At 38.7% G+C, this 14910-nt stretch overlaps 1 pseudogene; it reads left to right on the top strand.

Moving 5' to 3' along the window:
• LOC127491531 (large ribosomal subunit protein uL13 pseudogene) overlaps positions 1–4692 on the top strand; it is a 92382-nt pseudogene extending 87690 nt beyond the window's left edge.
• The last annotated feature ends 10218 nt before the right edge of the window (positions 4693–14910 follow it).

The following is a 14910-nucleotide window of genomic DNA, read 5'->3' as shown; positions in this document are numbered from 1 at the left end:
CCAGATTGTAGATGAATTTGAAATCCAAGATGTGGGCATTTCAGGGAGACAGAACTGAGGATCATGTTTGAATGGATTTGATCAGAATCTCAAATAACCATTGATCAAGTAGAACCCTTAAAATGCATTCATACATTCGCACCCAGGAAACGGCAAATTCTTTGATGATTTTATGTGGCCTTTGCTCATGTTACCAGAGAAAGAAACAGGAAAAAAGAAAGAACATTTTTAGGATAGTGAAAGAATATAGGAAGTTTTAAGAACTTTTTTGTAGAATCGGTTCACAGGGTTTCTTTTGAAAGTGACTAATAAATGATATGGATGGGTTTCCTTTTACCTTAGATTTCCAGTATGCCTGAAAGATTGGTGAGAAGTTCCCAGAGCATGAGCCATGCACCTGCGGAGGCTGAGTCTGGCTTGTATCTGATTTCAAAAAATCCTCAAGCCCTGTCCCAGGCTCCTGAAGGAAGCCTGGGAGGAAGGGGACAGGAATGAGAGGGGAGAAGGCTCTGAGATTTTGAAAGTCAAGTTTACATTTTTGGTTGACAGTGAGGGACAAAGATATCATGGCAGTTTATAGCTGTAACAGTTCATTGTGCATATTTATACATCACTTTTAGATGTGAGGTTGTTTATAGCTCTCTTTTATTTTTCCAATTACAAGTATTGCTTGAATAAACATTTTTGTGCGTGTGCATGTGTGAGAGTTCCTTGACGTCAGCCATGCCCTTGGTGTAGATGACATTCGCAGTGGTCTTGATGTGGCAAGTCCTGGACGTCATCAGCAGAGGCACTTCCCTAGTTTGGTGGTGGTAACAACAGCAGCCTTTCATGGCATTGTAACTGCTCGTTGGAAATTAGCAGATACGAGAAGCATCACCACTGTGAGCTGGAGCAGGAAATGGGAAGAGCTGGGGTCTTGCAGAGAAGGAACTGTGAAAGGTACAGAAAAGTCTATTTCGTGTTTCGCTGACCCTGTCCTTTATCCCTTTCTTCTGAACCTGGCAGGGCTGCCATGTTCCGGGCAGCATCGGTGGTTTAGCCTGTGCTACTTATTATGTGTATCCAGATTACAAGCATCTAAATAAATACAATGGTATTACCCCCGCTGAGGTCCACAGGATACTTATTCGTAGGGTAATCAGGAGGTTTTACCTATTACCCTCATAAAAATAATTACTGTTTAGATAAATTTGAGAATTCATGAGTTAAAACCAACAGTTTTCTCAATAGTAAGGCTTTTCAGAACCTTAAAAGGCTAAAATAATCATTATAAATGTCCAAGAGGCAGGTTTAGAATTTGCATTTCCTGGATTTAATTGCCCACTACAAATGGTATTTCTCTGCAGTCCATCTTTTAAGACCAGTGTTCCCAGGAACACACGTTAGGAAAATGTTCTTTCTATTCCTAATGATGTGCAGGTTATAGGTTCATTGCGATATCACTCCAGAGGACATAATCACTTTCCTTGTGTAAATCTTACATTGGTAAGTTATTTTAGAGGGTTAGAGGGCAGCATCATTTAACCGTATGCTTACAGACTGTGAAGTGCACCTGCATTCTCCTGCGGCACTGTTTCATGAGCTAAAAGAGTGTCAGTCCACTTGCTGTTGGAAAACTGTGTTTTGCCAACATCAGATCCAAGATTCCACTTTTTATGGACATTTTTCGAGGTTGGCCATCAGTGGGGAATGTCAGACATAAACATTGGGTATTTGTTATCACCTGTTCTGATTTTACTGCTGGAGAGAGGATCTGACTTTTAGCACTGTAGAGATATCATCCCCCTTGCCTTCCATTACGTCAAATTTGATATACACCATTCTAGTTTTTTTAGTCTCGAGACATTTGAGGATCAACAATGAAAGAGAGTGGGAAATTTTACAACTGGCTCGCTACAGTTGAGACATTAGTCCCTTCCCAAACTCAAGATAAAATGTGTTTGCTATAGTGGAAGTATTAAGAGGCAGGCTCTGTCAGAAATGAGGACGAAGAGCCCCACCCTCATGAATGGATTGGTGCCCCTTCTTGTTCTCTTCCGTCCTCTCTGTGCCCCTCCGCCATGGGATGCCTTCAAGTTACAACCCAGCAAGAAGATTTTGCCAGATGCCAACATTTTCCATGGATTTCCCAGCCTCTAGACCTGTAGGACATTTCTGTTCTCTATCAATTACCCATGTCAGGTATTCTATTGTAATAGCACAAAATGGACTCAGAGTTTCTTGTCAGACAACCAAGAAATTCTTCAAAATTATCCTAGCTACCCACTGGTTTTTCTTACTATCACCCCCCCCCAAAAAAAAAGATACAAAGAAGACTACCACAAAATGCAAGCTGCATTAATTTTAGTTTTCTCAGTCATATGTGAGAGTCCAGTTTCACCCACTTCTAGGCAACTTTCAACTGATGACTGCATAAAGAAGTTGTGGCAAATATACATGATGGAAATCAGAGATAATTTGGGCCTGATGGAATGACCAGTCCCCAAATGACAAATATCGTATGTTTTCCCTGATTTGTGGTAACTAACATACAGAGTACAGAAAAATGTAATGTAAATGAGCAAAATTGACATTTTGAGGTTTGGTCATTGTTCATAGCCCTTGTCTATACTCCTGAGGAACAGTGGTTTTTCTATTTATTACTTGTTGAATTCTTTATTTACTGGAAGGTCAAGCTTCTGATTATAAATTGAAAGTATGTCATTGCAAAAATTAGAAGAAAAAATAGGAAAGGAAGGAGGTGGGAGGGAGGGTAGAAAAAAACCTTTTCTTAGTGTCATGGAAAAAAAATAACACTATTGTAATTTAATTTTTGTTTCCCTGACAACTGAGAGAGAACTAGCATATTTTTATATTTGCATTTGAGTTATATTTTATGAATTATTTGTTCTGATATTTTTGCCTATTTTATTCTGAAGTTTGACTTTTTCTCATTAGTTGAAGTCTTTTGTATAGTCAGGATACCATTTCTTTTTTGAATAATATACTTCAAAATATTCTTTTATCTGATTAATTTTTAACTTAATAATTGAAATTTGTTCATTTAAAATTTAAAATTATATGTACTTCATGTGTCTCATTTAGTTGATTATGATTTTCTAAATATATTTTCCCAAAAGCTTAGAGGTTTGCTTCTCACATCTAGATATTTAATTTAATTGGGGTTGAGCCTTGTTTATATTGTGAAAAAGTAAATTAAATTTTTCTTTTCCTTAGAAGCATTTCTTCTCCTAACATAATTTATTATAAACTCTGTTTTTTCCTCCCTGATTCACATACCAAATATATCATGCGCCATATTATTCTGTATTTATGAGTCAGTTTCTGGGCTCGCTCTGTCCATTGATTTATCTGACAATTCTGATATCAGTCCTGTACATTTTAACTGACAGAGCACTACATTTGTTAGACAGGATTTCTCTCTCTTCCTTTTCCATATTTGCCTTGGTGGTTTTGCTTCTTACCTTGCATACAAAGATTAGAATTGGTTTACATTGCATGAAAATGCCATTGTAATTTTAAGTGCAGTTGCATTAAATTTTAAATCAATTTTGAAAGAAAATATTTGTATTTTGCTGGGTCTTCTCAGTCATTCAGGTCTTTATGATTCTCAAAAACCTTCATTATTTTTTCTAAAGTAATTTTAGACATTTTAGGAAGGATTATTTACAGGTTAATAATGCTGCTACTGTGAATGGTATCTTTTTTTCTTTTCATTTTTCTAAGCAGAAATTAGCATAAATGCAAAGCTATTGATTTTTTAATGCTTATCTTGTATCCAGAAGCCTTGATAAAACTTGCTCATTTTTTTTCATAATTCTTGATTGCAAGAGTATGTATGTATGTGTGTGTGTGTGGAGGGGGATGGAGTGTTGGAGAGGCATCCAAAGAATGACAGTATTTGAAATCTTTCTGTGACAGAGACCAGTAGTATTCCTGTAATGTCCTTTTTTCCTCTAGAAGAAAAACCAGAATTTTAACTGGGCACATGGCTATACCTAGCCTACATGTCCCAAGTATTTTAGTGTTTGTTGCAGCCATGTGATGAAGGTTTAATCGTGCGAATGCAACTTCAAGGAAGGAAGTTTAAAGAGAAAATCCAGCTTTCCAGGGCAGCTGCTGAAGATGGCTGACAGGCAGGCCCTGGTGCTGATGACTGAGGCCTTTTCCTGAGTTGCCTCTCAGCCTTCGTGGCCAAGCAGGTCCTGCTGAGCCAGAAGGTGGTGATCATGTACTACATGCGCACTAATATTTCTAGTAATTTCTGTAGAAACAAGTTACAGTACCTGGCCTTCTCTGCAAGTGGATGAACACTTACCCTACCACTTACGGGTCCCTAGCTGCATATTTTAGTGAGGCATGTTGCCCCACAAGACCAAGTGGGGCCAGACTGCCCTAGACTGCCTCAAGATGTTCAATGGGATCCTGCTATCCTATGACAAAAAAAAAAAAAATAAATAAAATGGCAGATGATAGTTCCTGTGGCCCTCAAGGTTGTGTGTCTGAAACCTACAAGAAAGTTTCACTACCTGGGGTGCCCTGAGGTTGGATGGAGTTACCAGGCAGTGACAGCCATGCTGGAGAAAAACAAAGAAGCCCAAGATCCATAACCAGAAGAAAAAGCAGCTGAAGAGGCTATGGGAACATGCCAAAAGGGACATGAAGGATTATTGTTTTATGTTTTTTTAATCTCAAGTATTGTATAATTATTTTATTGGCTACATTTGAAGTTAAATTATTCTATTGAATAATCTTTATCCATTAGGGAAATGATATTTGCTGTATTAGGATTCTCCAATTTTCCCTTTAAAAATTAAGCTATTGCTACTTCCATGGAGGAAAACACAAAAACCATTATAAAAAACACATGATAAAAATCTGGCTGCCAGTATGATGTGAATTGCTATGCATTTTATGCAATATTATTTAAATAGTCTGTAAGAAACCCAAAGGTGTTCGTAGCAAGATTTGTGGCATCATATAATATCATCTCAATTTCTTGCTGTCCATGAACCATTCCCCCAGTCAGCCATTATCTTTTTTTGTTAACATCCTCAAATTAAGTCAGTTCCTTAACTTAGGGTTATCAGTTGGTGTGCTGTGCCACATGGAACCAAAAACCCTTCACAAGCATGCCATCAGGTCTTCGTCATAGGAAAATGTACTGTTGCTAATATTCTGTGTCCATCAGAGGGATCATTGAATATCAGTTAATATATAGTACAACACCACATGATAAGGTGTGGTGCTGGAGACAACCTCCTTTACACAATGGAGAGAGGCATAGCCCACTGGCAGGAGTGATGACATGTTCACTAAAACACACTCCACCATATTCACTGCTGAAACTCCTCCTGACTGGTACGCCTATCTGCAGGCATGTCCCTCCCTCTCCTCCGTACATCTTAAAGACCAACTAGACTAACCATTCTAAAGCTTAAATCAGAGCATGTTACTTTCCTATTTAAATTCCTCCAGTGATTTTGTTGTGCAACCAGAGGAAAATCAAACTCCGTACCATAACCTAAAATACTTGCTGCTGTCTGTTTTACTGACCTCAACTTTTCTGTGCTACATCTTGTTCACGGTTCTTGCCATACTGGCCTTCTTTGTGTTCTTGAAACTAGGTCTTCTCCGCCTAGTTCTCATTGTTCTTCTGCATACCTTGCAGAACCACTAACGTCTGGCTTTCAGCATCAACTGTGATTTCCCCAGAGACCCTTTTTCTCCCACCCTCCCTAGGCCTCTCAGTTCCTCTCTATCTCATTACCACATGTGTGATTATCATAGTGCTGTAGGTGTCATGGCAACAGACCATTTGAGAAGACCGATTTTCTTTGTGGTGAAGGATATTGAATTTTAAGGGGATTAACACAACCTGTATTCAGATGTCGGATTGACTTTTCAGAGGCCAGGGGCTACACAGAGTGAATGAAACCACCACTAAACACGGATGAGGGAGGCCTGCTGTTGGAATCTTCATGATTTTTCTTCCTAGCACTTTCTCTACTTGAGACAGAGTCTTTTGGTTTGCTTTCTTATATATTATTTGTGACTCCACACTAAAATATGGGCTCTTTGGGGCAGGGTGTGTTGTGCCTTATCCATCACTCTGTCTCATGCACAGAGTCTGCCTGAGAATGTGCATTCATATGTATTTATCTGCCTTTGGCTAACAATCTGCTGCTTTTCAGTTCACTCACACTTCCAAAGAACTTTCTGTGTTTTCAGTCCAAATAGAAGTTCTCCTTTCTTTAAAACCTTACATCCACCCTCTAATGACATGTCATACACTTCCTGTATTCTTACTGTTTCTGTTAATTTCCTGCACTCTGCACTAAAATTTAAATTTGTTTCTTTTATTAAAAAAATGTTCATTTGAAAGGCAGTGTTGCAGAGAGAAGGATAGACAGAGAGAGATCTTTCATTTGCTGATTCACTTCCTAAATGGCTGTGATGGTCGGGGCTGGGCCAGACTGAAGTCACGAGCCTGGAACTCCATCCAGGTCTCCCATGTGGGTGGCAGGTGCCCAAGCACTTGGGCCATCTTCTACTGCTTTTCCAGGCACATGAATATGAACTGGATTAGAAGTGGAACTGATAAGACTTGAACTGGTGCTTATGTGGGTTGCTTGTGTCACAGGTGGCAGCTTAACCTGTTGTACCACAATGCCAGCCCCTAAAGTTTAAAATTTATTTCTAATGATTTGGGGCTGGTGCTATGGTGTAACAGGTGAAGCCACTGCCTACAGTACCATATGGGCGCTGGTTCAAGTCTTGGCTGCTCTACTTCTGATCTAGCTCTCTGCTATGACCTGGGAAAGCAGTGGAGGATGGTCCAAGTCCTTGGGTCTCTGTACCCACATGGGAGACCTAGAAGAGGCTCCTGGACCCTGGCTTTGGACTGGCACAGCTCTATCCATTGCAGCCATCTGGGGAGTGAACCAGTGGATGGAGGACCTCTCTCTCTCTCTCCCTCTCTCTCTCTCTCTGCCTCTGCCTCTGCCTCTCTGTAACTCTGCCTTTCAAGTAAAATAAAAAATAAATCTTTAATAAATAAATTAATTAATTAAAATTTCTAAGGATAATGTAAAATGCATCTTATGACATTTATTTCAGTGCCTTGCACACTTTATTATTAGAGCATATTTATCAAATTAATGTGCTAATTTTCTATTATTTTGAGTTTTCAAATTTTGAAATGTAAAATTAATGCTGAAAATAAATGCTGAAAATGCTTTTGTCTTTGGGTCACCGTAGTTTCTTCTGGTCTTGCCTCATTCATTTGTAGTCCATGATTGGACTCTGCATTTGGAGTTTATGACTTTGGCTCTGTACTGTTCCTACAATGTCTATGTGGTTTCAGTTAGTAACAGTCCAATAATTAATTAAACTTAGCTATTACACTGGAGTCGAAATCTTTGTTATCTACTGTATTTGACTAAATATATAAACATGTAAGACTCTACAAGAAAATGGAATTATATATCCTACAGAAGTTTGCATTTGCTTTCTAGTCCCGGTTGGGGTGCTGGATTCTGTCCCGGTCACTCCTCTTCCTGTCCAGCTCTCTGCTGTGGCCTGGGAAGGCAGTGGAGGATGGCCCAAGTCCTTGGGTCCTGCACCCGCATGGGAGACCAGGAGAAGCCCCTGGCTCCTGGCTTCGGATCAGCACGGTGCGCCGGCCGCAGCACGCTGGCTGTAGCGGCCATTGCGGGGTGAACCAACAGAAAAGGAAGACCTTTCTCTCTGTCTCTCTCTCTCACTGTCCACTCTGCTTGTCAAAAAAAAAAAAAAAAAGTTTCCATTTGCTTAGAAGTGAGAAGAGGTAGATTTATAGAGAAATTAAAATGCTTCTATTTTCGCCCTTCACAGACTGATAGTCTGATCATTTCAACGCTTTGGGCTATAGTTCTTCCTCTGCATGGTAGAAATGATGTGTATTGATTCCTCAGATTACTTCTAGCTTTTATCATCTATGCTTTTTTGTTTTTGAAAAAGTTGCTCAATGTTTTCTTAATAGGTTGATTTCTGTTATTATCTATGGCATACACAAAGCTGACAAGTCTCTGTTCACTTGACATTTGTTCACAGGGCATTGTCTTTTCTGTGTTATGCACACCTGTTTGATGCTTTCTAAGCACCCCATGGATGCTCAGAAGTGCTAATTAAATTGAATGTCATTATTCAAATAGCTCCCCCAAAGCTTACCTTTGACAGAGCTGAGCTACGCGATTACATTTCCCATGACATACACTTAGATTTTGAAACGAAAGGGGAAAGTTCATGGTGAAATGTATTTTGGCTTTCAAAAAAATGATGATGAATTATGCATGGGTCCCAACCTGAGCAGTTGGCATATCTCAGGATGCAGATCACTTGGCCTGTGCTCAGGAGGACTGTGGCCTTTTTATGAACTCAACCCATCGGAATTCCTCCTTGAATCATGGGTCAGGTCCTCCCCTTCCCTTTCCCCATGTGGGTCTCCATCAGACATGAACAAGTGAGCCCTGTACCCTTATGGTTACTCCGCAGAAACACAGAGTAGCTAAGTAGCAACCTCCAGCCTACCTTGCTTCTTAGATAAATATTTCCTTAACAAAGAATTAAATCAAAGTACTCCACAGGTTGGGTGTGAAAGAAATCTAAGATATCTTCTTCCTTTTTAATGGTTAAGATAGAGAGGATTATTAGCAGGTGCCTGTGTGAGGTGATGTGTACCCAAATATTTAACACCAAAGGAACGTAGGTCTGAACTTATAGGATTAGAAGGGAGGATGCAGGATATTTTTTCTTTAAATAGTTATTGTATTTATTTGAAAGAGCTACAGAGAGAGGTAGAGACACACACAGAGACAGAGAGAGGTCTTCCATTCGCTGGAACAGCTGGGACTCAAACCAGCACCCATATGGGAAGCTGGTGCTGCAGGCCAGGGCTTTAACCCTATGCACCACGGCGCCAGCCCTGCAGGATATTCTTTATTAGCTGCAAATCAGTGCTGGAAAAAATATTTTTTTCCCATTGATGTGAGTCATGGAAATTACTGCTTACCTGCTATTTACAGAAACTCTTTTGTTAAAAGCTCTGGGACTTTTTTTTTCCCTGAGAAAGACATTTGTAGGTATAATTAAGAAATCTGTTTAAATTGTGCTGCTAATTATACTAATTGGCATGGAAATCTGATTGAATACTTAAAGAAATAAATTGTTGCTGCTGAGTTTTATAAAGCATTACACTTTTCAAAAGGGAGCTAAAGTAGGTAAATAGGTTTCAAAAAAGAAAGAGGCTGCTCCCTGTAAATAGGTTACATTTAGAAGTGCTCTTTGTTGTCTGTTTATCTTAATTTGGGTAACTTGATGGCCTTGAAATATTTATATCCAGGGCTAAAATAAATCCTAAGCAAAGTATAGTTGAATTACTTGAGCTTTGAGACAAAAATTTCTCATTGGCAAGACGTAGACACTAATGGCTCCCTAAGCACCACAGGGTTGACAATGTCCACCTGAATGCTCAGATTCAGAGATTCAGGTGTGGGTCTCTCTATCTGCTTGAGACAAGTGGTTTTCCAAATGTGCCAAAGGAACATCTGTAATATCCATTAAAATGTGTGCTCCGAAGCTTTTGTCTAGACACATATCTGGGAGAAAGACATGAGAATCCGTTTTCAAAGCATGATCCTTAAGTGACTATTTTTAATTCACTTTATGTTTGAGATGATCACTGTACTAATTTGGCCAAACTTAGTATACAAGCAACAGAAAAGAAGGCAAACTAAAGGCAAACACATATGAACCAAAAGGATAAAGTAGATTAAATTCCTGGAGAAGAGTAGAGAAAGAGGTAAAAGTAGATGGCCTCAAATAATTTATATTTTCCTTTGGAAGACATTCCATGTTTTGACAGCAGGTTTACTGTCATAACTTAGTTTTTAACAGGATAATAATTAATACACATTCAACAATGTTTGTTGGTGAGGAAAAATTTCATTGCAAGGGAATGGCAAAGCCAGTTTATTTAAAGTTCACCAAAGAAAATCCACACAATGAACAATAAAATATAGATTATTCAGTAGTATTTATTTATAGACTAAACACCCTCTCTAATACATACAATTACTTTAAAGTATACAGTCTTACATGTGGATCATAGCATTGTGACTTTTGGTACTACTACAACTAAATTAAATATAATCAATATCCATAAGAATTAAGTTTTTCATATGCTAGTTACTTTATAACAATACACTCTGAACTGTATGCTATGTTTATTACAGTTGGGGAGAGGTGCTATGAACATGATGGACAATTTGATTTTTTCATAACTTTTAACTTTTTTTTAAGAAAGTTTTTTTAAGATTTATTTTTATGTATTTGAAAGGCAGAGTGACAGAGAAAGAGGGACAGACAGAGAGGTCTTCCATCCCCTGGTTCACTCCTCAAACAACTGCAATGGCTGGGGATGGGCCAGGCTGAAACCAGGAGCCAGGAGCTTCTTTCAGGTCTCCTATGTTGGTGTAGAGGCCCAACTACTTGGGTCATCTTCCCCTGCTTTCCCAAGCCATCAGCAGGGAGTTGGATGGGAAGTGAAGCAACTGGGACTGGAAATGGCACCCATATGGGATGCTGGTGTCAGGCAGTAGCCTCATCTGCTATGTCACAATGCCAGTCTCTGTTTTTCAGCTCTTAATCTGTCTTCCTGACTTAGAAATGCAATCACCTATTCATTCATCAATGCAAAACAAAACATTCAGGAATTTGGGATAAAACATTACATTACAGGTTTATACATGCCACTTTATATCAGTGACCCAAATCTACCTCTGTATCAGGCAGGAATGGACCCATTACCTGAAGATACCTTCTAATTCCACAAGTGGCTTAGAAGCTTCAGCTTCAGATTGAATAATTCCTAGTGGGAAAAAGGAATTCTAGAATCCAACATCTTTCAGTTCTTAAAGATATAATCTGTATAACACTAAGCCAAAAAAAGTTATTTCTATTAATTTAATAAGTAAGAATGGAGAGGTTGTAGGCTTCCCTCTGTTTCATTTCTTGATGCTCCATGCTGACTTATAATTTCTAGCAAAGTACCCACATTCAGACATTTTATTAGATAATGTGGTATATATGAGAGTCACAATTTTGAGCCAATTATAAATGCATTAATAGATATATTAAAATATATCTAGAACCATAAATGAAGTGGGTACTGTTTATAAGGTGATGAAAGCAAAATAATAACATGGTGATAAGCTTTGAGTGTTTATGTCCTTGGAATACTAGGGATTCCTAAATTTGACTTGATATAGGATTGTTTCTTAATTTACCTCTTGTTATGTTTTATTCCCATTTGTGTCATGGGATTTTGATGATTCATGCATGTGATTGACTGGCGAATCAGTTCTAAAGATGAGAAACCAAGACTCAGAGAGGAGACGTTTATATGACTATGTAACGGTCAAATCAAGGCTTGAAAGCAGATCCTCTTTCTCTATGCCCAGTGTCTCAGAAAGAACTTACTTTTTTTTTTTTAAGATTTTATTTGCTTATTTGAAAAGTAAAGTTACAGCTACAGAGAGAGAGAGATCTGCCATCTGTTGATCCACTTTCCAAATGGCTGCAGTGGTTGGAGCTGGGCCGAACTGCAGCCAGCAGCCAGGAGCTTCTTACAGGTCTCCCATGCAGGTGCAGGGGCCCAGGCACTTGGTCCATCTTCCACTGCTTTCCCAGGCCATAGCAGAGAGCTGGAGTGGAAGTGGAGCAGCCGGGACTCAAACCGGTGCCCATATAGGATGCCAGCGCTTCAGGCGCAGGTTTAACCTACTGTGCCCCCAGAAGGAGCTTTTAAGGTGACGTTTAATCATGCTCTTCATCATTATTGATCCACACACACATTATTAATCCATACATTATTAATCCACACACAGGATCCACACACACATTATTACTGACATCATTATTTTTGGAAGTGGGGAACTGGAATATCTGGCCTTGTTCTGAAGTCACATACACTATTATGGAAAACAGAACCCAAGACTTTACAGAGTTCTGTATGTTCTATCAACATTGAGGGAAAGGGAATTTCTTTTAGATAGAAAATTTTATTGAAGCATAATGTATCTATTTACGGAGTATGATATAATTAGATTATATATATATATAATATATATAGTGATCAAATAAGGATAACTGACATTTATATTTCCTTAAACATTTATCATTTCTTTGTTTTAGGAGCCTTTGAATTGCTCTCCTAATTTTTTGTAAGATAATACAAGTGTTCTTCAAAAACATTAATGGAAAATATATATATGTTATGAAAAAACTATACAAGAGTTTTAAACATTTTGTGCTATAATAAACATCACTAATTCCATTTTTCCATAAACTACTTGCCGTTCTCTGTATAACTGATTGTTGAAAGGTAGAATGCCCTTACTGTGATGTGGAAGACTAGAACTGACTCCTCCTTTCTCGCTGTACTTCAGCACCCATTATCCCACCTCCCTTTCTTCTCTCTTCTCCAAAACCTTTCTAGCCTCCGGTAATCACTATGCTCTGAGAAAGAAACTTTCCAATCTGCTCTTGAAGACAAAGCCTTCCGGTGCTTCACCAATAATAGGGAGAAAGCGAAATCTGTCCGTAGCTGAGCTTGTGGAAGCAGCTCTGTCTTCAGACTACAGATTCTAACAGGCCTGCATTACTGATCCCTGTAAGCTGTGGCCTGGGGAGGCCAGTGAGTCTCACCGTCTGCTGCCTCTGTTCCTCTCCTGCAGACCCTGCTGTTCACTGTCATCTCAGGACGATGAGCTGACATTTTTCAGGAAGCCCCAATCAATTTTAATTCTTTCAAAGTGTTAGAAATAAAGGTTCAGTGATGATGTATGTAGAAAGCAGAGTGGCTTGGGGCTGTATGAGGTTTGGAAGTTAAACCGTTTTATTTATAGACTTTTGTTCTGCATGAAATATTAAACTATAAAAGCACAAGTAAACAGATTTATTTTTAATTTGTGTATATGACATCCCAGACATCTTATCAAGCTTCAGAGTAGGCTGAACGATTCTGTGGCTTGGGGTTAAGTGTACATCTGCTTTCTCTCTGTGTTGAGGAGACAACTCATAAAAATTCATTTTCAACAGATGGTAGTAAATGAAGACAGAAGTACCTTATTTGGATTAATACACATTCATGAAGAGCCTGTTACTTTCCAATGAAACCAAATCATCCCATAAATCCTATCAATAAACCAATCTAGAATTGCCTTAAAATGTCCAAAACAAGTAACGAGGAGATGGAATGTTTTCTGTTCCTGTCCTTGGGCCTCAGGTTTCCCACATTTGGTCACTCTTAACTTTATAGTACAGAGAAGACTTTGTTCTAAGTGATTTGGTATAGGCCTGTTTCATTGAGATTGGAAAAATGGAATCACACTATAGACATGTTCAGGTATCCAACAGCTACCATCCAAACATAAACTTTAAATCCTTGGTAAATGGCTGTTACTGGAAAAGCTGTTCTTGTGTTTGTTTTTCTAGTGCTTAAACCCTCAGCTCTTTGCTCCAGCCATTAAAAAAAAAAAGACACTGGATTTGAATCAAGAGCCCTGTATCTAGCTCTGGCTCTCATGGAGTTTGTGAATTCAGGCAGCAGAGCAGAGTCTGGGAACTTCGATTTCACATCGCTTAAGTGAGGGACCAGGCCGCAGTCTACCACTACAGCCTTGATGTGCCACGATTGTGAGTGGGATTGTAGCTGAAGGATGGGATTTCAGCCCTGCTTTCTTTAGATGTGTTATACTTTCTTTCAACTTTGGAGCTGTCCTTAGTGAGACTACTGAATCATATGTAGGATCAATTAGAATTTTGGAAGAAATCACATTTCCTTCTATTTGCTCAGCAAGAATCTTTCATGTATGTCCATGTTCTCAGGGTACACCTGTTGCATCTGGAACCAGGGTGCACACTCACACCCCACCTGAGTTGTATATCTGATTGGGGTACCATTCCCTTCCTTATAAAAAGAGGTAGAGGTACTTGTAAGTACCACTTTAATTTTCTCTCTTTCCATCCTGGTCTTGGATGGACCTCTCTTGCTCAGAGGTTGTTTTTGGTTCTTTCCTCTTTCCCTTGTTTACAGGCAACTCTTTGGCCTACTCATGTTGGGTATTTCTGCATGGGATGGCCACACTCGTGTATGAATGTGTACATTCACTGCTAAATAAATCCTGTTCCTATTTGTACACACACAAGAATCTTTCATGGAGTATAGGGGGAGAAGCAGCTGGTTAAAGCACTTATGTATGCCTATGACTTTGAGATTGAAATGACCCAGTACAAGTTTGTGTTTTTTGCTCATCTACTCTACCTTCTTCCATAATTGATCCTTGATAGCAGAGAGATAAAGATTAATGTGAATCTCCTTTATAAATGGCAGATTATTTACTTTCCACAATTTAATGGGGATTTCCAAATTTTTATTTATTGTGATTAAAAGTATGCATTTTATGTTAAAGGAATCTATCTCTTAGGAGATCATGAACTATTATTTCTTATAAGTCCTGGAGGAATATTAAGCAGTAATATGTTAGAAATTCTTTTAAATATTTTTGGTAACAAATCAGAAATACTGGGATGGCAGTCAAAAACAAACTATTGTTTCTATTAAAAAATAGCACCTGTCATAATGATGGGAACCCTCTTGATTGGAAATTCCATGTGAATTATCTGAAGAAGGTCTTGCAGATGAGTTTTGTTATATTAACAGGTAGGAAAGTAGCTATGACTAATTTAAGCCTAAATTATTTAAGAACAAAAATTCACCCACTGGGAGAGGAACAATTTGGAGAATCAACAGGATGAGGAAATGTGATTTTATAGCAGCATCTCTATGCATGGAAATTGTTTGTT

Source organism: Oryctolagus cuniculus, chromosome 3 (genome assembly GCF_051225735.1).
Source record: "Oryctolagus cuniculus isolate XC-2025 breed Fujian yellow rabbit chromosome 3, ASM5122573v1, whole genome shotgun sequence".
Classification (NCBI taxonomy): domain Eukaryota; kingdom Metazoa; phylum Chordata; class Mammalia; order Lagomorpha; family Leporidae; genus Oryctolagus; species Oryctolagus cuniculus.
Note: the sequence above shows the minus strand (reverse complement) of the source record. Positions and strands in the feature narration are given on the sequence as shown.